Source organism: Pseudophryne corroboree, unplaced genomic scaffold (genome assembly GCF_028390025.1).
Source record: "Pseudophryne corroboree isolate aPseCor3 unplaced genomic scaffold, aPseCor3.hap2 scaffold_645, whole genome shotgun sequence".
NCBI lineage: Eukaryota > Metazoa > Chordata > Amphibia > Anura > Myobatrachidae > Pseudophryne > Pseudophryne corroboree.
Genome location: NW_026970234.1, coordinates 136,409 through 158,842, shown reverse-complemented (window position 1 = coordinate 158,842; position 22,434 = coordinate 136,409). Strand labels below are relative to the sequence as shown.

At 42.2% G+C, this 22,434-nt stretch overlaps 17 non-coding genes and 2 pseudogenes across 17 annotated transcripts; all 19 read left to right on the top strand.

The window, feature by feature from the left end:
- Positions 1-11,796: 11,796 nt before the first annotated feature.
- Positions 11,797-11,960, top strand: LOC135036412 (U1 spliceosomal RNA). The gene has a single exon (XR_010231179.1). It is a non-coding gene; the product is annotated as a U1 spliceosomal RNA (small nuclear RNA).
- Positions 11,961-12,112: 152 nt separating this feature from the next.
- On the top strand, positions 12,113-12,254 carry LOC135036378 (U1 spliceosomal RNA; annotated as a pseudogene).
- A 692-nt stretch (positions 12,255-12,946) lies between these two features.
- Positions 12,947-13,110, top strand: LOC135036392 (U1 spliceosomal RNA). The gene has a single exon (XR_010231160.1). It is a non-coding gene; the product is annotated as a U1 spliceosomal RNA (small nuclear RNA).
- A 152-nt stretch (positions 13,111-13,262) lies between these two features.
- On the top strand, positions 13,263-13,425 carry LOC135036425 (U1 spliceosomal RNA). The gene has a single exon (XR_010231192.1). It is a non-coding gene; the product is annotated as a U1 spliceosomal RNA (small nuclear RNA).
- Positions 13,426-14,090: 665 nt separating this feature from the next.
- On the top strand, positions 14,091-14,254 carry LOC135036391 (U1 spliceosomal RNA). The gene has a single exon (XR_010231159.1). It is a non-coding gene; the product is annotated as a U1 spliceosomal RNA (small nuclear RNA).
- Positions 14,255-14,406: 152 nt separating this feature from the next.
- Positions 14,407-14,569, top strand: LOC135036417 (U1 spliceosomal RNA). Its single transcript, XR_010231184.1, has one exon. It is a non-coding gene; the product is annotated as a U1 spliceosomal RNA (small nuclear RNA).
- A 671-nt stretch (positions 14,570-15,240) lies between these two features.
- LOC135036390 (U1 spliceosomal RNA) lies at positions 15,241-15,404 on the top strand. Its single transcript, XR_010231158.1, has one exon. It is a non-coding gene; the product is annotated as a U1 spliceosomal RNA (small nuclear RNA).
- A 152-nt stretch (positions 15,405-15,556) lies between these two features.
- Positions 15,557-15,719, top strand: LOC135036427 (U1 spliceosomal RNA). Its single transcript, XR_010231194.1, has one exon. It is a non-coding gene; the product is annotated as a U1 spliceosomal RNA (small nuclear RNA).
- A 672-nt stretch (positions 15,720-16,391) lies between these two features.
- Positions 16,392-16,555, top strand: LOC135036405 (U1 spliceosomal RNA). Its single transcript, XR_010231173.1, has one exon. It is a non-coding gene; the product is annotated as a U1 spliceosomal RNA (small nuclear RNA).
- Positions 16,556-16,707: 152 nt separating this feature from the next.
- Positions 16,708-16,849, top strand: LOC135036386 (U1 spliceosomal RNA; annotated as a pseudogene).
- Positions 16,850-17,541: 692 nt separating this feature from the next.
- Positions 17,542-17,705, top strand: LOC135036403 (U1 spliceosomal RNA). Its single transcript, XR_010231171.1, has one exon. It is a non-coding gene; the product is annotated as a U1 spliceosomal RNA (small nuclear RNA).
- Positions 17,706-17,857: 152 nt separating this feature from the next.
- LOC135036414 (U1 spliceosomal RNA) lies at positions 17,858-18,020 on the top strand. Its single transcript, XR_010231181.1, has one exon. It is a non-coding gene; the product is annotated as a U1 spliceosomal RNA (small nuclear RNA).
- Positions 18,021-18,691: 671 nt separating this feature from the next.
- Positions 18,692-18,855, top strand: LOC135036402 (U1 spliceosomal RNA). Its single transcript, XR_010231170.1, has one exon. It is a non-coding gene; the product is annotated as a U1 spliceosomal RNA (small nuclear RNA).
- Positions 18,856-19,007: 152 nt separating this feature from the next.
- Positions 19,008-19,170, top strand: LOC135036421 (U1 spliceosomal RNA). The gene has a single exon (XR_010231188.1). It is a non-coding gene; the product is annotated as a U1 spliceosomal RNA (small nuclear RNA).
- Positions 19,171-19,841: 671 nt separating this feature from the next.
- On the top strand, positions 19,842-20,005 carry LOC135036400 (U1 spliceosomal RNA). Its single transcript, XR_010231168.1, has one exon. It is a non-coding gene; the product is annotated as a U1 spliceosomal RNA (small nuclear RNA).
- A 152-nt stretch (positions 20,006-20,157) lies between these two features.
- LOC135036416 (U1 spliceosomal RNA) lies at positions 20,158-20,320 on the top strand. The gene has a single exon (XR_010231183.1). It is a non-coding gene; the product is annotated as a U1 spliceosomal RNA (small nuclear RNA).
- Positions 20,321-20,991: 671 nt separating this feature from the next.
- LOC135036410 (U1 spliceosomal RNA) lies at positions 20,992-21,155 on the top strand. The gene has a single exon (XR_010231177.1). It is a non-coding gene; the product is annotated as a U1 spliceosomal RNA (small nuclear RNA).
- A 152-nt stretch (positions 21,156-21,307) lies between these two features.
- Positions 21,308-21,470, top strand: LOC135036376 (U1 spliceosomal RNA). The gene has a single exon (XR_010231149.1). It is a non-coding gene; the product is annotated as a U1 spliceosomal RNA (small nuclear RNA).
- A 671-nt stretch (positions 21,471-22,141) lies between these two features.
- On the top strand, positions 22,142-22,305 carry LOC135036399 (U1 spliceosomal RNA). Its single transcript, XR_010231167.1, has one exon. It is a non-coding gene; the product is annotated as a U1 spliceosomal RNA (small nuclear RNA).
- Positions 22,306-22,434: the final 129 nt, after the last annotated feature.

The following is a 22,434-nucleotide window of genomic DNA, read 5'->3' as shown; positions in this document are numbered from 1 at the left end:
TTTAAAGTTTTTCTAGGAAACGTTTTAGATGAATGCTTATTAGCCTTTGTCAGTATGGACTTTTGCAAAGTGTCTCTGTAGCGCAATCAGTTAGTATGTACAGCTATTAACCAAAAGGTTGGTGGTTCAATCCCACCCAGGGACCTAATTGACCTTGTTATCAGATTTTGGTGATCTTTAAGTAGACAAGTCAAATTTCATATCCCCCTGTTATGGTGTAGGGTACCTGGCCTTCTCTGATGTAATCAGAGTTAGATTTGATTCAGTGATTTTATAAAAACATCTAGGAAGCACAATTTAGCAGTGGGTTGCAGAGAAAAAGAAATATGCTGGCAAAAAAATCAAATTGCGTGATTAAACAGCTCTTCATTTTCTGGCTTTATTTTTATGCTAACAAATTTGTTCTCTGAAAAGTGTCCACAAAGCCAAGTCTCTGATTAACACCTTTGTAGGGATGGTTTTTCACCTATTACTAAATTAAACTTGCTTCATTGGAAAGGCAGCAAGATGCATCCTCATTTCAATGTCTACTGAAATAATACAGGTTGACACCAGGAAACATTAACGCCACTGCATCCTTGCTGCTTTCTCATGTGGAAGTCTGTTTAATGTGAAAACAAGGTGATATCTAATTAGCACACAGGTAAGAAATTACGAAAATCTTTATTTAAGGGTGAAGATGTTTCTCACAAAATTGTTGCCCCAATGCATCATTGAAATTCAAGCTGGAAAGATGATTTTAATATATCACTTGTACATTTTGTATTGCTCTTCTGGTGACAATGTAGTTTTTTTTGTCAATTACCATTTTAATAATAGGGTAAAGAAAATTAAGTGGATTTTTGAAAGAAAACTATACTGTCAATATACTATTAAAACAAATTAAAATGGTAAAAGTTATTGTACTTTAAGTAAAAATAAAAGAGCAAAAATATCAATCCCAGTTTTGATTACTTAAATTAACAAAAAAAAATGCATATAGCAAAGGATAGTTTCAATCTGCCTACCTCTGGGTTATGGGTCCAGCATGCTTCCATTGCAGTACTCTGCTGCACATGTAAGTGCAAGAGATCCTGAAGCACTCACTCATCATGGGAAAGTACCAATGTGTTTATTCATTGGTTGATGGAAGAAACATCTTACAAAAACTCTCCAGATTATTGATTTTTTAATATTTTTCTAGGAAACGTTCTAGATGTATGCTTATTAGCCTTTGTCAGTATGTACTGTTTGCAAAGTGTCTCGGTGGCGCAATCGGTTAGTGTGTTTGGCTATTAACCAAAAGGTTGGTGGTTCAATCCCACCCAGGGACGTAATTGACCTTGTGATCAGATTTTGGTGATATTTAAGTAGACAAGTCAAAATTTCAAACCCCCTCTTATTGTGTAGGGTACCTGGCCTTCTCTGATGTAATCAGAGTTAGATTTGATTCAGTGATTTTATAAAAAAACAGCTAGGAAGCACAATTTAGCAGTGGGTTGCAGAGAAAAAAAATATGCTGGCAGAAAAATCCAATTGAGTGATTAAACAGCTCTTCATTTTCTGGAATTTATTTTTATGCTAACAAATTTGTTCTCTGAAAAGTGTCCACAAAGCCAAGTCTCTGATTAACACCTTTGTAAGGATGGTTTTTCACCTATTACTAAATTAAACTTGCTTCATTGGAAAGGCAGCAAGATGCATCCTCATTTCAATGTCTACTGAAATAATACAGGTTGACACCAGGAAACATTAAAGCCACTGCATCCTTGCTGCTTTCTCATGTGGAAGTCTGTTTAATGTGAAAACAAGGTGATATCTAATTAGCACACAGGTAAGAAATTACAAAAATCTTTATTTAAGGGTGAAGATGTTTCTCACAAAATTGTTGCCCCAATGCATCATTGAAATTCAAGCTGGAAAGATGACTTGTACATTTTGTATTGCTCTTCTGGTGACAATGTAGTTTTTTTTGTCAATTACCATTTTAATAATAGGGTAAAGAAAATTAAGTGGATTTTTGAATGAAAACTATACTGTCAATATACTATTAAAACAAATTAAAATGGTAAAAGTTATTGTACTTTAAGTAAAAATAAAAGAGCAAAAATATCAATCCCAGTTTTGATTACTTAAATTAACAAAAAAAAATGCATATAGCAAAGGATAGTTTCAATCTGCCTACCTCTGGGTTATGGGTCCAGCATGCTTCCATTGCAGTACTCTGCTGCACATGTAAGTGCAAGAGATCCTGAAGCACTCACTCATCATGGGAAAGTACCAATGTGTTTATTCATTGGTTGATGGAAGAAACATCTTACAAAAACTCTCCAGATTATTGATTTTTTAATATTTTTCTAGGAAACGTTCTAGATGTATGCTTATTAGCCTTTGTCAGTATGTACTTTTTGCAAAGTGTCTCGGTGGCGCAATCGGTTAGTGTGTTTGGCTATTAACCAAAAGGTTGGTGGTTCAATCCCACCCAGGGACGTAATTGACCTTGTGATCAGATTTTGGTGATATTTAAGTAGACAAGTCAAAATTTCAAACCCCCTCTTATTGTGTAGGGTACCTGGCCTTCTCTGATGTAATCAGAGTTAGATTTGATTCAGTGATTTTATAAAAAAACAGCTAGGAAGCACAATTTAGCAGTGGGTTGCAGAGAAAAAAAATATGCTGGCAGAAAAATCCAATTGAGTGATTAAACAGCTCTTCATTTTCTGGAATTTATTTTTATGCTAACAAATTTGTTCTCTGAAAAGTGTCCACAAAGCCAAGTCTCTGATTAACACCTTTGTAAGGATGGTTTTTCACCTATTACTAAATTAAACTTGCTTCATTGGAAAGGCAGCAAGATGCATCCTCATTTCAATGTCTACTGAAATAATACAGGTTGACACCAGGAAACATTAAAGCCACTGCATCCTTGCTGCTTTCTCATGTGGAAGTCTGTTTAATGTGAAAACAAGGTGATATCTAATTAGCACACAGGTAAGGAATTACGAAAATCTTTATTTAAGGGTGAAGATGTTTCTCACAAAATTGTTGCCCCAATGCATCATTGAAATTCAAGCTGGAAAGATGATTTTAATATATCACTTGTACATTTTGTATTGCTCTTCTGGTGACAATGTAGTTTTTTTGTCAATTACCATTTTAATAACAGGGTAAAGAAAATTAAGTGGATTTTTGAAAGAAAACTATACTGTCAATATACTATTAAAACAAATTAAAATGGTAAAAGTTATTGTACTTTAAGTAAAAATAAAAGAGCCAAAATATCAATCCCAGTTTTGGATTACTTTAATTAACAAACAAAAAAATGCATATAGCAGAGGATAGTTTCAATCTGTCTACCTCTGGGTTATGGGCCCAGCATGCTTCCATTGCAGTACTCTGCTGCACATGTAAGTGCAAGAGATCCTGAAGCACTCACTTATCATGGGAAAGTACCAATGTGTTTCTTCGTTGGTTGATGGAAGAAACATCTTACAAAAACTCTCCAGATTATTGACTTTTTAAAGTTTTTCTAGGAAACGTTTTAGATGAATGCTTATTAGCCTTTGTCAGTATGGACTTTTGCAAAGTGTCTCTGTGGCGCAATCAGTTAGTGTGTTTGGCTATTAACCAAAAGGTTGGTGGTTCAATCCCACCCAGGGACGTAGTTAACCTTGTGATCAGATTTTGGTGATATTTAAGTAGACAAGTCAAAATTTCAAACCTCCTCTTATGGTGTAGGGTACATGGCCTTCTCTGATGTAATCAGAGTTAGATTTGATTCAGTGATTTTATAAAAACAGCTAGGAAGCACAATTTAGCAGTGGGTTGCAGAGAAAAAAAATATGCTGGCAGAAAAATCCAATTGAGTGATTAAACAGCTCTTTATTTTCTGGCTTTATTTTTATGCTAACAAATTTGTTCTCTGAAAAGTGTCCACAAAGCCAAGTCTCTGATTAACACCTTTGTAAGGATGGTTTTTCACCTATTACTAAATTAAACTTGCTTCATTGGAAAGGCAGCAAGATGCATCCTCATTTCAATGTCTACTGAATTAATACAGGTTGACACCAGGAAACATTAACGCCACTGCATCCTTGCTGCTTTCTCTTGTGGAAGTCTGTTTAATGTGAAAACAAGGTGATATCTAATTAGCACACAGGTAAGGAATTAAGAAAATCTTTATTTAAGGGTGAAGATGTTTCTCACAAAATCGTTGCCCCAATGCATCATTGAAATTCAAGCTGGAAAGATGATTTTAATATATCACTTGTACATTTTGTATTGCTCTTCTGGTGACAATGTAGTTTGTTTTTGTCAATTACCATTTTAATAATAGGGTAAAGAAAATTAAGTGGATTTTTGAAAGAAAACAATACTGTCAATATACTATTAAAACAAATTAAAATGGTAAAAGTTATTGTACTTTAAGTAAAAATAAAAGAGCCAAAATATCAATCCCAGTTTTGGATTACTTTAATTAACAAACAAAAAAATGCATATAGCAGAGGATAGTTTCAATCTGCCTACCTCTGGGTTATGGGCCCAGCATGCTTCCATTGCTGTACTCTGCTGCACATGTAAGTGCAAGAGATCCTGAAGCACTCACTCATCATGGGAAAGTACCAATGTGTTTCTTCGTTGGTTGATGGAAGAAACATCTTACAAAAACTCTCCAGATTATTAACTTTTGAAAGTTTTTCTAGGAAACGTTTTAGATGAATGCTTATTAGCCTTTGTCAGTATGTGCTTTTGAAAAAGTGTCTCTGTGGCGCAATCAGTTAGTGTGTACGGCTATTAACCAAAAGGTTGGTGGTTCAATCCCACCCAGGGACCTAATTGACCTTGTTATCAGATTTTGGTGATCTTTAAGTAGACAAGTCAAATTTCATACCCCCTGTTATGGTGTAGGGTACCTGGCCTTCTCTGATGTAATCAGAGTTAGATTTGATTCAGTGATTTTATAACAACAGCTAGGAAGCACAATTTAGCAGTGGGTTGCAGAGAAAAAAAATATGCTGGCAGAAAAATCCAATTGAGTGATTAAACAGCTCTTCATTTTCTGGCTTTATTTTTATGCTAACAAATTTGTTCTCTGAAAAGTGTCCACAAAGCCAAGTCTCTGATTAACACCTTTGTAAGGATGGTTTTTCACCTATTACTAAATTAAACTTGCTTCATTGGAAAGGCAGCAAGATGCATCCTCATTTCAATGTCTACTAAAATAATACAAGTTGACACCAGGAAACATTAACGCCACTGCATCCTTGCTGCTTTCTCATGTGGAAGTCTGTTTAATATGAAAACAAGGTGATATCTAATTAGCACACAGGTAAGGAATTAAGAAAATCTTTATTTAAGGGTGAAGATGTTTCTCACAAAATCGTTGCCCCAATGCATCATTGAAATTCAAGCTGGAAATGTGATTTTAATATATCACTTGTACATTTTGTATTGCTCTTCTGGTGACAATGTAGTTTGTTTTTGTCAATTACCATTTTAATAATAGGGTAAAGAAAATGAAGTGGATTTTTGAAAGAAAACAATACTGTCAATATACTATTAAAACAAATTAAAATGGTAAAAGTTATTGTACTTTAAGTAAAAATAAAAGAGACAAAATATCAATCCCAGTTTTGGATTACTTTAATTAACAAAAAAAAAATGCATATAGCAGAGGATAGTTTCAATCTGCCTACCTCTGGGTTATGGGCCCAGCATGCTTCCATTGCAGTACTCTGCTGCACATGTAAGTTCAAGAGATCCTGAAGCACTCACTCATCATGGGAAAGTACCAATGTGTTTCTTCGTTGGTTGATGGAAGAAACATCTTACAAAAACTCTCCAGATTATTGACTTTTTAAAGTTTTTCTAGGAAACGTTTTAGATGAATGCTTATTAGCCTTTGTCAGTATGGACTTTTGCAAAGTGTCTCTGTGGCGCAATCAGTTAGTATGTACGGCTATTAACCAAAAGGTTGGTGGTTCAATCCCACCCAGGGACCTAATTGACCTTGTTATCAGATTTTGGTGATCTTTAAGTAGACAAGTCAAAATTTCAAACCCCCTGTTATGGTGTAGGGTACCTGGCCTTCTCTGATGTAATCAGAGTTAGATTTGATTCAGTGATTTTATAAAAACAGCTAGGAAGCACAATTTAGCAGTGGGTTGCAGAGAAAAAAAATATGCTGGCAGAAAAATCCAATTGAGTGATTAAACAGCTCTTTATTTTCTGGCTTTATTTTTATGCTAACAAATTTGTTCTCTGAAAAGTGTCCACAAAGCCAAGTCTCTGATTAACACCTTTGTAAGGATGGTTTTTCACCTATTACTAAATAAAACTTGCTTCATTGGAAAGGCAGCAAGATGCATCCTCATTTCAATGTCTACTGAAATAATACAGGTTGACACCAGGAAACATTAACGCCACTGCATCCTTGCTGCTTTCTCATGTGGAAGTCTGTTTAATGTGAAAACAAGGTGATATCTAATTAGCACACAGGTAAGGAATTAAGAAAATCTTTATTTAAGGGTGAAGATGTTTCTCACAAAATCGTTGCCCCCATGCATCATTGAAATTCAAGCTGGAAAGATGATTTTAATATATCACTTGTACATTTTGTATTGCTCTTCTGGTGACAATGTAGTTTGTTTTTGTCAATTACCATTTTATTATAGGGTAAAGAAAATTAAGTGGATTTTTGAAAGAAAACAATACTGTCAATATACTATTAAAACAAATTAAAATGGTAAAAGTTATTGTACTTTAAGTAAAAATAAAAGAGCCAAAATATCAATCCCAGTTTTGGATTACTTTAATTAACAAACAAAAAAATGCATATAGCAGAGGATAGTTTCAATCTGCCTACCTCTGGGTTATGGGCCCAGCATGCTTCCATTGCAGTACTCTGCTGCACATGTAAGTGCAAGAGATCCTGAAGCACTCACTTATCATGGGAAAGTACCAATGTGTTTCTTCGTTGGTTGATGGAAGAAACATCTTACAAAAACTCTCCAGATTATTGACTTTTTAAAGTTTTTCTAGGAAACGTTTTAGATGAATGCTTATTAGCCTTTGTCAGTATGGACTTTTGCAAAGTGTCTCTGTGGCGCAATCGGTTAGTGTGTTCGGCTATTAACCAAAAGGTTGGTGGTTCAATCCCACCCAGGGACGTAATTAACCTTGTGATCAGATTTTGGTGATATTTAAGTAGACAAGTCAAAATTTCAAACCTCCTCTTATGGTGTAGGGTACATGGCCTTCTCTGATGTAATCAGAGTTAGATTTGATTCAGTGATTTTATAAAAAACAGCTAGGAAGCACAATTTAGCAGTGGGTTGCAGAGAAAAAAAATATGCTGGCAGAAAAATCCAATCGAGTGATTAAACAGCTCTTCATTTTCTGGCTTTATTTTTATGCTAACAAATTTGTTCTCTGAAAAGTGTCCACAAAGCCAAGTCTCTGATTAACACCTTTGTAAGGATGGTTTTTCACCTATTACTAAATTAAACTTGCTTCATTGGAAAGGCAGCAAGATGCATCCTCATTTCAATGTCTACTGAAATAATACAAGTTGACACCAGGAAACATTAATGCCACTGCATCCTTGCTGCTTTCTCATGTGGAAGTCTGTTTAATGTGAAAACAAGGTGATATCTAATTAGCACACAGGTAAGGAATTAAGAAAATCTTTATTTAAGGGTGAAGATGTTTCTCACAAAATTGTTGACCCAATGCAACATTGAAATTCAAGCTGGAAAGATGATTTTAATATATCACTTGTACATTTTGTATTGCTCTTCTGGTGACAATGTAGTTTGTTTTTGTCAATTACCATTTTAATAATAGGGTAAAGAAAATGAAGTGGATTTTTGAAAGAAAGCAATACTGTCAATATACTATTAAAACAAATTAAAATGGTAAAAGTTATTGTACTTTAAGTAAAAATAAAAGAGACAAAATATCAATCCCAGTTTTGGATTACTTTAATTAACAAAAAAAAAAATGCATATAGCAGAGGATAGTTTCAATCTGCCTACCTCTGGGTTATGGGCCCAGCATGCTTCCATTGCAGTACTCTGCTGCACATGTAAGTTCAAGAGATCCTGAAGCACTCACTCATCATGGGAAAGTACCAATGTGTTTCTTCGTTGGTTGATGGAAGAAACATCTTACAAAAACTCTCCAGATTATTGACTTTTGAAAATTTTTCTAGGAAACGTTTTAGATGAATGCTTATTAGCCTTTGTCAGTATGGACTTTTGCAAAGTGTCTCTGTGGCGCAATCAGTTAGTATGTACGGCTATTAACCATAAGGTTGGTGGTTCAATCCCACCCAGGGACCTAATTGACCTTGTTATCAGATTTTTGTGATCTTTAAGTAGACAAGTCAAAATTTCAAACCCCCTGTTATGGTGTAGGGTACCTGGCCTTCTCTGATGTAATCAGAGTTAGATTTGATTCAGTGATTTTATAAAAACAGCTAGGAAGCACAATTTAGCAGTGGGTTGCAGAGAAAAAAAATATGCTGGCAGAAAAATCCAATTGAGTGATTAAACAGCTCTTTATTTTCTGGCTTTATTTTTATGCTAACAAATTTGTTCTCTGAAAAGTGTCCACAAAGCCAAGTCTCTGATTAACACCTTTGTAAGGATGGTTTTTCACCTATTACTAAATTAAACTTGCTTCATTGGAAAGGCAGCAAGATGCATCCTCATTTCAATGTCTACTGAATTAATACAGGTTGACACCAGGAAACATTAACGCCACTGCATCCTTGCTGCTTTCTCTTGTGTAAGTCTGTTTAATGTGAAAACAAGGTGATATCTAATTAGCACACAGGTAAGGAATTAAGAAAATCTTTATTTAAGGGTGAAGATGTTTCTCACAAAATCGTTGCCCCAATGCATCATTGAAATTCAAGCTGGAAAGATGATTTTAATATATCACTTGTACATTTTGTATTGCTCTTCTGGTGACAATGTAGTTTGTTTTTGTCAATTACCATTTTAATAATAGGGTAAAGAAAATTAAGTGGATTTTTGAAAGAAAACAATACTGTCAATATACTATTAAAACAAATTAAAATGGTAAAAGTTATTGTACTTTAAGTAAAAATAAAAGAGCCAAAATATCAATCCCAGTTTTGGATTACTTTAATTAACAAACAAAAAAATGCATATAGCAGAGGATAGTTTCAATCTGCCTACCTCTGGGTTATGGGCCCAGCATGCTTCCATTGCTGTACTCTGCTGCACATGTAAGTGCAAGAGATCCTGAAGCACTCACTCATCATGGGAAAGTACCAATGTGTTTCTTCGTTGGTTGATAGAAGAAACATCTTACAAAAACTCTCCAGATTATTGACTTTTTTAAGTTTTTCTAGGAAACGTTTTAGATGAATGCTTATTAGCATTTGTCAGTATGTACTTTTGCAAAGTGTCTCTGTGGCGCAATCAGTTAGTGTGTACGGCTATTAACCAAAAGGTTGGTGGTTCAATCCCACCCAGGGACGTAATTGACCTTGTTATCAGATTTTGGTGATCTTTAAGTAGACAAGTCAAATTTCATACCCCCTGTTATGGTGTAGGGTACCTGGCCTTCTCTGATGTAATCAGAGTTAGATTTGATTCAGTGATTTTATAAAAACATCTAGGAAGCACAATTTAGCAGTGGGTTGCAGAGAAAAAGAAATATGCTGGCAAAAAAATCAAATTGCGTGATTAAACAGCTCTTCATTTTCTGGCTTTATTTTTATGCTAACAAATTTGTTCTCTGAAAAGTGTCCACAAAGCCAAGTCTCTGATTAACACCTTTGTAGGGATGGTTTTTCACCTATTACTAAATTAAACTTGCTTCATTGGAAAGGCAGCAAGATGTATCCTCATTTCAATGTCTACTGAAATAATACAGGTTGACACCAGGAAACATTAACGCCACTGCATCCTTGCTGCTTTCTCATGTGGAAGTCTGTTTAATGTGAAAACAAGGTGATATCTAATTAGCACACAGGTAAGGAATTAAGAAAATCTTTATTTAAGGGTGAAGATGTTTCTCACAAAATTGTTGACCCAATGCATCATTGAAATTCAAGCTGGAAAGATGATTTTAATATATCACTTGTACATTTTGTATTGCTCTTCTGGTGACAATGTAGTTTGTTTTTGTCAATTACCATTTTAATAATAGGGTAAAGAAAATGAAGTGGATTTTTGAAAGAAAACAATACTGTCAATATACTATTAAAACAAATTAAAATGGTAAAAGTTATTGTACTTTAAGTAAAAATAAAACAGACAAAATATCAATCCCAGTTTTGGATTACTTTAATTAACAAACAAAAAAATGCATATAGCAGAGGATAGTTTCAATCTGCCTACCTCTGGGTTATGGGCCCAGCATGCTTCCATTGCAGTACTCTGCTGCACATGTAAGTTCAAGAGATCCTGAAGCACTCACTCATCATGGGAAAGTACCAATGTGTTTCTTCGTTGGTTGATGGAAGAAACATCTTACAAAAACTTTCCAGATTATTGACTTTTTAAAGTTTTTCTAGGAAACGTTTTAGATGAATGCTTATTAGCCTTTGTCAGTATGGACTTTTGCAAAGTGTCTCTGTGGCGCAATCAGTTAGTATGTACGGCTATTAACCAAAAGGTTGGTGGTTCAATCCCACCCAGGGACCTAATTGACCTTGTTATCAGATTTTGGTGATCTTTAAGTAGACAGTCAAAATTTCATACCCCCTTTTATGGTGTAGGGTACCTGGCCTTCTCTGATGTAATCAGAGTTAGATTTGATTCAGTGATTTTATAAAAACAGCTAGGAAGCACAATTTAGCAGTGGGTTGCAGAGAAAAAAAATATGCTGGCAGAAAAATCCAATTGAGTGATTAAACAGCTCTTTATTTTCTGGCTTTATTTTTATGCTAACAAATTTGTTCTCTGAAAAGTGTCCACAAAGCCAAGTCTCTGATTAACACCTTTGTAAGGATGGTTTTTCACCTATTACTAAATTAAACTTGCTTCATTGGAAAGGCAGCAAGATGCATCCTCATTTCAATGTCTACTGAAATAATACAGGTTGACACCAGGAAACATTAACGCCACTGCATCCTTGCTGCTTTCTCATGTGGAAGTCTGTTTAATGTGAAAACAAGGTGATATCTAATTAGCACACAGGTAAGGAATTAAGAAAATCTTTATTTAAGGGTGAAGATGTTTCTCACAAAATCGTTGCCCCAATGCATCATTGAAATTCAAGCTGGAAAGATGATTTTAATATATCACTTGTACATTTTGTATTGCTCTTCTGGTGACAATGTAGTTTGTTTTTGTCAATTACCATTTTAATAATAGGGTAAAGAAAATGAAGTGGATTTTTGAAAGAAAACAATACTGTCAATATACTATTAAAACAAATTAAAATGGTAAAAGTTATTGTACTTTAAGTAAAAATAAAAGAGACAAAATATCAATCCCAGTTTTGGATTACTTTAATTAACACAAAAAAAATGCATATAGCAGAGGATAGTTTCAATCTGCCTACCTCTGGGTTATGGGCCCAGCATCACTGTATGCAAATCCGTCTTCTGCAGACCTTCCCCCAGGAATGCTTGTACTAGTTGTTGCATTTGGTTTGTTGTTTGGGGGTGCTTCAGTATTAGGCAGCCTTCTGCCCTCCCATGTTCATTTGAAAATATGTGTTCTCCCTGCAGTTGTTGTCCCCAGATGAGAGTTCCCTTGTGCTGCCTCAGTTGAATCGCCTTTACTTGACAGAGATGTGCCTGAGCAGCGGCCCTCCCCAGCCCTATCCCAAATCATACTTATTTTGCATAGGAGATATCATGGTCATGAAGATTGTTCTCCCAGGGTGAGGTTCATTCATTGCATTCTGGGTATGATGACCCCTGTGATTTCCCCAAATATGGGAAACTCGACTGCATTATTTGTGGTAGTGGGGGACTGTGTTTGTGCTTTCCTCTGGTCAGCTCTGGTAAAAGTCAGATTTCTTTGTCTCAGATCTTCCTCTAGCCTTGTTCTTCTTTCGAGAGTTCCCTTGTGCTGCCTCAGTTGGATCTCCTTCACTTGACAGGGGGGTGCCCGAGCAGCGACCCTCCCCAGCTCTAGCCCAACTCCTACTTACCTGCCAGGTGAGATACTATGATCAGGAAGGTGCTTCTCCCAGGGCAAGGCTCACCCATTGCACTCTGGGTGTGCTGCCCCTTTGATTTCCCCAAATGTGGGACACTTGACTGCATAATTTGTGTTTCCCCTGGTCGGCTCTCATATAATTCAGATCTCTTTGTCTCAGGTCTCTCTTCAGCCTAGTTTGCTGTCTGTTTCCACTTCTCTTTTCTTGAGCCGCTCCCTTCTATGCCCTTGCACACTAGCCTGACTTCTCCCATCTGCTTACTTTGTGCCTTCCAACGCACAATGCGAACTACAGGTAGTGCTGCAGGGCCCACACCCTTTTACTTGCCTTACAGAGCAGCTCTGGAGCTGTTACAGTGCCCAGCTGCTGCAAGAAATCAGCTTGAATGCTTCAGGGGCTGGGGCATAGCCAACATGAGCCCCACACCGAAGGAGGGTGGAGGTGTTTAATGCGAACTAGGGGTCATCCAAGCGCCGCAAAAGGCCGCCATGCCCTGCATGCCCCTTTTCTCTTTTCATATGCAGACGAGGGTTGAAGCCAACTTTGACCCACTGCTTGGATGACATCACCATATGCAAATCCATCTGCTGCAGGCCTTCCCCCAGGAATGCTTGCACTAGTTGTTGCATTTGGTTTGTTGTTTGGGGGTGCTTCAGTATTAGGCAGCCTTCTGCCCTCCCATGTTCATCTGAAAATATGTGTTCTCCCTGCAGTTGTTGTCCCCAGATGAGAGTTCCCTTGTGCTGCCTCAGTTGAATCTCCTTTACTTGACAGAGATGTGCCTGAGCAGCGGCCCTCCCCAGCCCTATCCCAAATCATACTTATTTTGCATAGGAGATACCATGGTCATGAAGATTGTTCTCCCAGGGTGAGGTTCATTCATTGCATTCTGGGTATGCTGACCCCTGTGATTTCCCCAAATGTGGGAAACTCGACTGCATTATTTGTGGTAGTGGGGGACTGTGTTTGTGCTTTCCTCTGGTCAGCTCTGGTAAAAGTCAGATTTCTTTGTCTCAGATCTTCCTCTAGCCTTGTTCTTCTTTCGAGAGTTCCCTTGTGCTGCCTCAGTTGGATCTCCTTCACTTGACAGGGGGGTGCCCGAGCAGCGACCCTCCCCAGCTCTAGCCCAACTCCTACTTACCTGCCAGGTGAGATACTATGATCATGAAGGTGCTTCTCCCAGGGCAAGGCTCATCCATTGCACTCTGGGTGTGCTGCTCCTGTGATTTCCCCAAATGTGGGAAACTTGACTGCATAATTTGTGTTTCCACTGGTCGGCTTTCATATAATTCAGATCTCTTTGTCTCAGGTCTCTCTCCAGCCTAGTTTGCTGTCTGTTTCCACTTCTTTTTTTTTTAGCCCCTCCCTTCTATACCCTTGTGCACTATCCTGACTTCTACTCCTGTCTGCTTACTTTGTGCCTTCCAATGCACAATGCAAACTACAGGTAGTGCTGCAGGGCCCACAACCTTTTACTTGCCTTACAGAGCAGCTCTGGAGCTGTTATAGTGCCAAGCTGCTGCAAGAAATCAGCTTGAATGCTGGGGCATTGCCAATATGAGCCCCACACCGAAGGATGGTGGGGGTGTTTAATGCGAACTAAGGGTCATCCAAGCGCCGCAAAAGGCCGCCATGCCCTGCATACCCCTTTTCTCTTTTCATATGCAGATGAGGGTTCCAGCCAACTTTGGCCCACTGCTTGGATGACATCACTGTATGCAAATCCGTCTTCTGCAGACCTTCCCCCAGGAATGCTTGTACTAGTTGTTGCATTTGGTTTGTTGTTTGGGGGTGCTTCAGTATTAGGCAGCCTTCTGCCCTCCCATGTTCATTTGAAAATATGTGTTCTCCCTGCAGTTGTTGTCCCCAGATGAGAGTTCCCTTGTGCTGCCTCAGTTGAATCTCCTTTACTTGACAGAGATATGCCTGAGCAGCGGCCCTCCCCAGCCCTATCCCAAATCATACTTATTTTGCATAGGAGATACCATGGTCATGAAGATTGTTCTCCCAGGGTGAGGTTCATTCATTGCATTCTGGGTATGCTGACCCCTGTGATTTCCCCAAATGTGGGAAACTCGACTGCATTATTTGTGGTAGTGGGGGACTGTGTTTGTGCTTTCCTCTGGTCAGCTCTGGTAAAAGTCAGATTTCTTTGTCTCAGATCTTCCTCTAGCCTTGTTCTTCTTTCGAGAGTTCCCTTGTGCTGCCTCAGTTGGATCTCCTTCACTTGACAGGGGGGTGCCCGAGCAGCGACCCTCCCCAGCTCTAGCCCAACTCCTACTTACCTGCCAGGTGAGATACTATGATCAGGAAGGTGCTTCTCCCAGGGCAAGGCTCACCCATTGCACTCTGGGTGTGCTGCTCCTGCGATTTCCCCAAATGTGGGACACTTGACTGCATAATTTGTGTTTCCTCTGGTCGGCTCTCGTATAATTCAGATCTCTTTGTCTCAGGTCTCTCTCCAGCCTAGTTTGCTGTCTGTTTCCACTTCTCTTTTCTTGAGCCGCTCCCTTCTATGCCCTTGCGCACTATCCTGACTTCTCCCGTCTGCTTACTTTGTGCCTTCCAACGCACAATGCGAACTACAGGTAGTGCTGCAGGGCCCACACCCTTTTAGTTGCCTTACAGAGCAGCTCTGGAGCTGTTACAGTGCCCAGCTGCTGCAAGAAATCAGCTGGAATGCTTCAGGGGCTGGGGCATTGCCAACATGAGCCCCACACCGAAGGAGGGTGGGGGTGTTTAATGCGAACTGAGGGTCATCCAAGCGCCGCAAAAGGCCGCCATGCCCTGCATACCCCTTTTCTCTTTTCATATGCAGATGAGGGTTCCAGCCAACTTTGGCCCACTGCTTGGATGACATCACTGTATGCAAATCCGTCTTCTGCAGACCTTCCCCCAGGAATGCTTGTACTAGTTGTTGCATTTGGTTTGTTGTTTGGGGGTGCTTCAGTATTAGGCAGCCTTCTGCCCTCCCATGTTCATTTGAAAATATGTGTTCTCCCTGCAGTTGTTGTCCCCAGATGAGAGTTCCCTTGTGCTGCCTCAGATGAATCTCCTTTACTTGACAGATATATGCCTGAGCAGCGGCCCTCCCCAGCCCTATCCCAAATCATACTTATTTTGCATAGGAGATACCATGGTCATGAAGATTGTTCTCCCAGGGTGAGGTTCATTCATTGCATTCTGGGTATGCTGACCCCTGTGATTTCCCCAAATGTGGGAAACTCGACTGCATTATTTGTGGTAGTGGGGGACTGTGTTTGTGCTTTCCTCTGCTCAGCTCTGGTAAAAGTCAGATTTCTTTGTCTCAGATCTTCCTCTAGCCTTGTTCTTCTTTCGAGAGTTCCCTTGTGCTGCCTCAGTTGGATCTCCTTCACTTGACAGGGGGGTGCCCTAGCAGCGACCCTCCCCAGCTCTAGCCCAACTCCTACTTACCTGCCTGGTGAGATATTATGATCAGGAAGGTGCTTCTCCCAGGGCAAGGCTCACCCATTGCACTCTGGGTGTGCTGCTCCTGCGATTTCCCCAAATGTGGGGCACTTGACTGCATAATTTGTGTTTCCTCTGGTCGGCTCTCGTATAATTCAGATCTCTTTGTCTCAGGTCTCTCTCCAGCCTAGTTTGCTGTCTGTTTCCACTTCTCTTTTCTTGAGCCGCTCCCTTCTATGCCCTTGCGCACTATCCTGACTTCTCCCGTCTGCTTACTTTGTGCCTTCCAACGCACAATGCGAACTACAGGTAGTGCTGCAGGGCCCACACCCTTTTACTTGCCTTACAGAGCAGCTCTGGAGCTGTTACAGTGCCCAGCTGCTGCAAGAAATCAGCTTGAATGCTTCAGGTGCTGGGGCATAGCCAACATGAGCCCCACACCGAAGGAGGGTGGAGGTGTTTAATGCGAATTAGGGGTCATGCAAGCGCCGCAAAAGGCCGCCATGCCCTGCACATCCCTTTTTTCTTTTCATATGCAGACGAGGGTTGAAGCCAACTTTGACCCACTGCTTGGATGACATCACCATATGCAAATCCATCTGCTGCAGGCCTTCCCCCAGGAATGCTTGCACTAGTTGTTGCATTTGGTTTGTTGTTTTTTGGGTGCTTCAGTATTAGGCAGCCTTCTGCCCTCCCATGTTCATCTGAAAATATGTGTTCTCCCTGCAGTTGTTGTCCCCAGATGAGAGTTCCCTTGTGCTGCCTCAGTTGAATCGCCTTTACTTGACAGAGATGTGCCTGAGCAGCGGCCCTCCCCAGCCCTATACCAAATCATACTTATTTTGCATAGGAGATATCATGGTCATGAAGATTGTTCTCCCAGGGTGAGGTTCATTCATTGCATTCTGGGTATGATGACCCCTGTGATTTCCCCAAATGTGGGAAACTCGACTGCATTATTTGTGGTAGTGGGGGACTGTGTTTGTGCTTTCCTCTGGTCAGCTCTGGTAAAAGTCAGATTTCTTTGTCTCAGATCTTCCTCTAGCCTTGTTCTTCTTTCGAGAGTTCCCTTGTGCTGCCTCAGTTGGATCTCCTTCACTTGACAGGGGGGTGCCCGAGCAGCGACCCTCCCCAGCTCTAGCCCAACTCCTACTTACCTGCCAGGTGAGATACTATGATGATGTCGGTGCTTCTCCCAGGGCAAGGCTCACCCATTGCACTCTGGGTGTGCTGCCCCTTTGATTTCCCCAAATGTGGGAAACTTGACTGCATAATTTGTGTTTCCCCTGGTCGGCTCTCATATAATTCAGATCTCTTTGTCTCAGGTCTCTCTTCAGCCTAGTTTGCTGTCTGTTTCCACTTCTCTTTTCTTGAGCCGCTCCCTTCTATGCCCTTGCGCACTATCCTGACTTCTCCCATCTGCTTACTTTGTGCCTTCCAACGCACAATGCGAACTACAGGTAGTGCTGCAGGGCCCACACCCTTTTACTTGCCTTACAGAGCAGCTCTGGAGCTGTTACAGTGCCCAGCTGCTGCAAGAAATCAGCTTGAATGCTTCAGGGGCTGGGGCATAGCCAACATGAGCCCCACACCGAAGGAGGGTGGAGGTGTTTAATGCGAACTAGGGGTCATCCAAGCGCCGCAAAAGGCCGCCATGCCCTGCACGCCCCTTTTCTCTTTTCATATGCAGATGAGGGTTGAAGCCAACTTTGACCCACTGCTTGGATGACATCACCATATGCAAATCCATCTGCTGCAGGCCTTCCCCCAGGAATGCTTGTACTAGTAGTTGCATTTGGTTTGTTGTTTGGGGGTGCTTCAGTATTAGGCAGCCTTCTGCCCTCCCATGTTCATCTGAAAATATGTGTTCTCCCTGCAGTTGTTGTCCCCAGATGAGAGTTCCCTTGTGCTGCCTCAGTTGAATCTCCTTTACTTGACAGAGATGTGCCTGAGCAGCGGCCCTCCCCAGCCCTATCCCAAATCATACTTATTTTGCATAGGAGATACCATGGTCATGAAGATTGTTCTCCCAGGGTGAGGTTCATTCATTGCATTCTGAGTATGCTGACCCCTGTGATTTCCCCAAATGTGGGAAACTCGACTGCATTATTTGTGGTAGAGGGGGACTATGTTTGTGCTTTCCTCTGGTCAGCTCTGTTAAAAGTCAGATTTCTTTGTCTCAGATCTTCCTCTAGCCTTGTTCCTCTTTCGAGAGTTCCCTTGTGCTGCCTCAGTTGGATCTCCTTCACTTGACAGGGGGGTTCCCGAGCAGCGACCCTCCCCAGCTCTAGCCCAACTCCTACTTACCTGCCAGGTGAGATACTATGATCATGAAGGTGCTTCTCCCAGGGCAAGGCTCACCCATTGCACTCTGGGTGTGCTGCTCCTGCAATTTCCCCAAATGTGGGACACTTGACTGCATAATTTGTGATTCCTCTGGTCGGCTCTCGTATAATTCAGATCTCTTTGTCTCAGGTCTCTCTCCAGCCTAGTTTGCTGTCTGTTTCCACTTCTCTTTTCTTGAGCCGCTCCCTTCTATGCCCTTGCGCACTATCCTGACTTCTCCCATCTGCTTACTTTGTGCCTTCCAACGCACAATGCATACTACAGGTAGTGCTGCAGGGCCCACACCCTTTTACATGCTTTACAGAACAGCTCTGGAGCTGTTACAGTGCCCAGCTGCTGCAAGAAATCATCTTGAATGCTTCAGGGGCTGGGGCATAGCCAACATGAGCCCCACACCGAAGGAGGGTGGAGATGTTTAATGCGAATTAAGGGTCATCCAAGCGCCACAAAAGGACGCCATGCCCTGCACATCCCTTTTTTCTTTTCATATGCAGACGAGGGTTGAAGCCAACTTTGACCCACTGCTTGGATGACATCACCATATGCAAATCCATCTGCTGCAGGCCTTCCCCCAGGAATGCTTACACTAGTTGTTGCATTTGGTTTGTTGTTTGGGGGTGCTTCAGTATTAGGCAGCCTTCTGCCCTCCCATGTTCATCTGAAAATATGTGTTCTCCCTGCAGTTGTTGTCCCCAGATGAGAGTTCCCTTGTGCTGCCTCAGTTGAATCTCCTTTACTTGACAGAGATGTGCCTGAGCAGCGGCCCTCCCCAGCCCTATCCCAAATCATACTTATTTTGCATAGGAGATACCATGGTCATGAAGATTGTTCTCCCAGGGTGAGGTTCATTCATTGCATTCTGGGTATGCTGACCCCTGTGATTTCCCCAAATGTGGGAAACTCGACTGCATTATTTGTGGTAGTGGGGGACTGTGTTTGGGCTTTCCTCTGCTCAGCTCTGGTAAAAGTCAGATTTCTTTGTCTCAGATCTTCCTCTAGCCTTGTTCTTCTTTCGAGAGTTCCCTTGTGCTGCCTCAGTTGGATCTCCTTCACTTGACAGGGGGGTGCCCGAGCAGCGACCCACCCCAGCTCTAGCCCAACTCCTACTTACCTGCCAGGTGAGATACTATGATCAGGAAGGTGCTTCTCCCAGGGCAAGGCTCACCCATTGCACTCTGGGTGTGCTGCTCCTGTGATTTCCCCAAATGTGGGAAACTTGACTGCATAATTTGTGTTTCCTCTGGTCGGCTCTCGTATAATTCAGATCTCTTTGTCTCAGGTCTTTCTCCAGCCTAGTTTGCTGTCTGTTTCCACTTCTCTTTTCTTGAGCCGCTCCCTTCTATGCCCTTGCGCACTATCCTGACCTCTCCCGTCTGCTTACTTTGTGCCTTCCAACGCACAATGCATACTACAGGTAGTGCTGCAGGGCCCACACCCTTTTACATGCTTTACAGAACAGCTCTGGAGCTGTTACAGTGCCCAGCTGCTGCAAGAAATCATCTTGAATGCTTCAGGGGCTGGGGCAAAGCCAACATGAGCCCCACACCGAAGGAGGGTGGAGATGTTTAATGCGAATTAAGGGTCATCCAAGCGCCACAAAAGGACGCCATGCCCTGCACATCCCTTTTTTGTTTTCATATGCAGACGAGGGTTGAAGCCAACTTTGACCCACTGCTTGGATGACATCACCATATGCAAATCCATCTGCTGCAGGCCTTCCCCCAGGAATGCTTACACTAGTTGTTGCATTTGGTTTGTTGTTTGGGGGTGCTTCAGTATTAGGCAGCCTTCTGCCCTCCCATGTTCATCTGAAAATATGTGTTCTCCCTGCAGTTGTTGTCCCCAGATGAGAGTTCCCTTGTGCTTCCTCAGTTGAATCTCCTTTACTTGACAGAGCTGTGCCTGAGCAGCGGCCCTCCCCAGCCCTATCCCAAATCATACTTATTTTGCATAGGAGATACCATGGTCATGAAGATTGTTCTCCCAGGGTGAGGTTCATTCATTGCATTCTGGGTATGCTGACCCCTGTGATTTCCCCAAATGTGGGAAACTCGACTGCATTATTTGTGGTAGTGGGGGACTGTGTTTGTGCTTTCTTCTGGTCAACTCTGGTAAAAGTCAGATTTCTTTGTCTCAGATCTTCCTCTAGCCTTGTTCTTCTTTCGAGAGTTCCCTTGTGCTGCCTCAGTTGGATCTCCTTCACTTGACAGGGGGGTGCCCGAGCAGCGACCCTCCCCAGCTCTAGCCCAACTCCTACTTACCTGCCAGGTGAGATACTATGATCAGGAAGGTGCTTCTCCCAGGGCAAGGCTCACCCATTGCACTCTGGGTGTGCTGCTCCTGCGATTTCCCCAAATGTGGGACACTTGACTGCATAATTTGTGTTTCCTCTGGTCGGCTCTCGTATAATTCAGATCTCTTTGTCTCAGGTCTCTCTCCAGCCTAGTTTGCTGTCTGTTTCCACTTCTCTTTTCTTGAGCCGCTCCCTTCTATGCCCTTGCGCACTATCCTGACTTCTCCCGTCTGCTTACTTTGTGCCTTCCAACGCACAATGCGAACTACAGGTAGTGCTGCAGGGCCCACACCCTTTTAGTTGCCTTACAGAGCAGCTCTGGAGCTGTTACAGTGCCCAGCTGCTGCAAGAAATCAGCTTGAATGCTTCAGGTGCTGGGGCATAGCCAACATGAGCCCCACACCTAAGGAGGGTGGAGGTGTTTAATGCGAATTAGGGGTCATGCAAGCGCCGAAAAAGGCCGCCATGCCCTGCACATCCCTTTTTTCTTTTCATATGCAGACGAGGGTTGAAGCCAACTTTGACCCACTGCTTGGATGACATCACCATATGCAAATCCATCTGCTGCAGGCCTTCCCCCAGGAATGCTTGCACTAGTTGTTGCATTTGGTTTGTTGTTTGGGGGTGCTTCAGTATTAGGCAGCCTTCTGCCCTCCCATGTTCATCTGAAAATATGTGTTCTCCCTGCAGTTGTTGTCCCCAGATGAGAGTTCCCTTGTGCTGCCTCAGTTGAATCTCCTTTACTTGACAGAGATGTGCCTGAGCAGCGGCCCTCCCCAGCCCTATCCCAAATCATACTTATTTTGCATAGGAGATACCATGGTCATGAAGATTGTTCTCCCAGGGTGAGGTTCATTCATTGCATTCTGGGTATGATGACCCCTGTGATTTCCCCAAATGTGGGAAACTCGACTGCATTATTTGTGGTAGTGGGGGACTGTGTTTGTGCTTTCTTCTGGTCAACTCTGGTAAAAATCAGATTTCTTTGTCTCAGATCTTCCTCTAGCCTTGTTCCTCTTTCGAGAGTTCCCTTGTGCTGCCTCAGTTGGATCTCCTTCACTTGACAGGGGGGTACCCGAGCAGCGACCCTCCCCAGCTCTAGCCCAACTCCTACTTACCTGCCAGGTGAGATACTATGATCATGTAGGTGCTTCTCCCAGGGCAAGGCTCACCCATTGCACTCTGGGTGTGCTGCCCCTGTGATTTCCCCAAATGTGGGAAACTTGACTGCATAATTTGTGTTTCCCCTGGTCGTCTCTCGTATAATTCAGATCTCTTTGTCTCAGGTCTCTCTCCAGCCTAGTTTGCTGTCTGTTTCCACTTCTCTTTTCTTGAGCCGCTCCCATCTATGCCCTTGCGCACTATCCTGACTTCTCCCGTCTGCTTACTTTGTGCCTTCCAACACACAATGCAAACTACAGGTAGTGCTGCAGGGCCCACACCCTTTTACTTGCCTCACAGAGCAGCTCTGGAGCTGTTACAGTACCCAGCTGCTGCAAGAAATCAGCTTGAATGCTTCAGGGGCTGGGGCATTGCCAACATGAGCCCCACACCGAAGGAGGGTGGAGGTGTTTAATGCGAACTAAGGGTCACCCAAGCGCCGCAAAAGGCCGCCATGCCCTGCACGCCCCTTTTCTCTTTTCATATGCAGACGAGGGTTGAAGCCAACTTTGACCCACTGCTTGGATGGCATTACCATATGCAAATCAATCTGCTGCAGGCCTTCCCCCAGGAATGCTTGCACTAGTTGTTGCATTTGGTTTGTTGTTTGGGGGTGCTTCGGTATTAGGCAGCCTTCTGCCCTCCCATGTTCATCTGAAAATATGTGTTCTCCCTGCAGTTGTTGTCCCCAGATGAGAGTTCCCTTGTGCTGCCTCAGTTGAATCTCCTTTACTTGACAGAGATGTGCCTGAGCAGCGGCCCTCCCCAGCCCTATCCCAAATCATACTTATTTTGCATAGGAGATACCATGGTCATGAAGATTGTTCTCCCAGGGTGAGGTTCATTCATTGCATTCTGGGTATGCTGACCCCTGTGATTTCCCCAAATGTGGGAAACTCGACTGCATTATTTGTGGTAGTGGGGGACTGTGTTTGTGCTTTCTTCTGGTCAACTCTGGTAAAAGTCAGATTTCTTTGTCTCAGATCTTCCTCTAGCCTTGTTCTTCTTTCGAGAGTTCCCTTGTGCTGCCTCAGTTGGATCTCCTTCACTTGACAGGGGGGTGCCCGAGCAGCGAC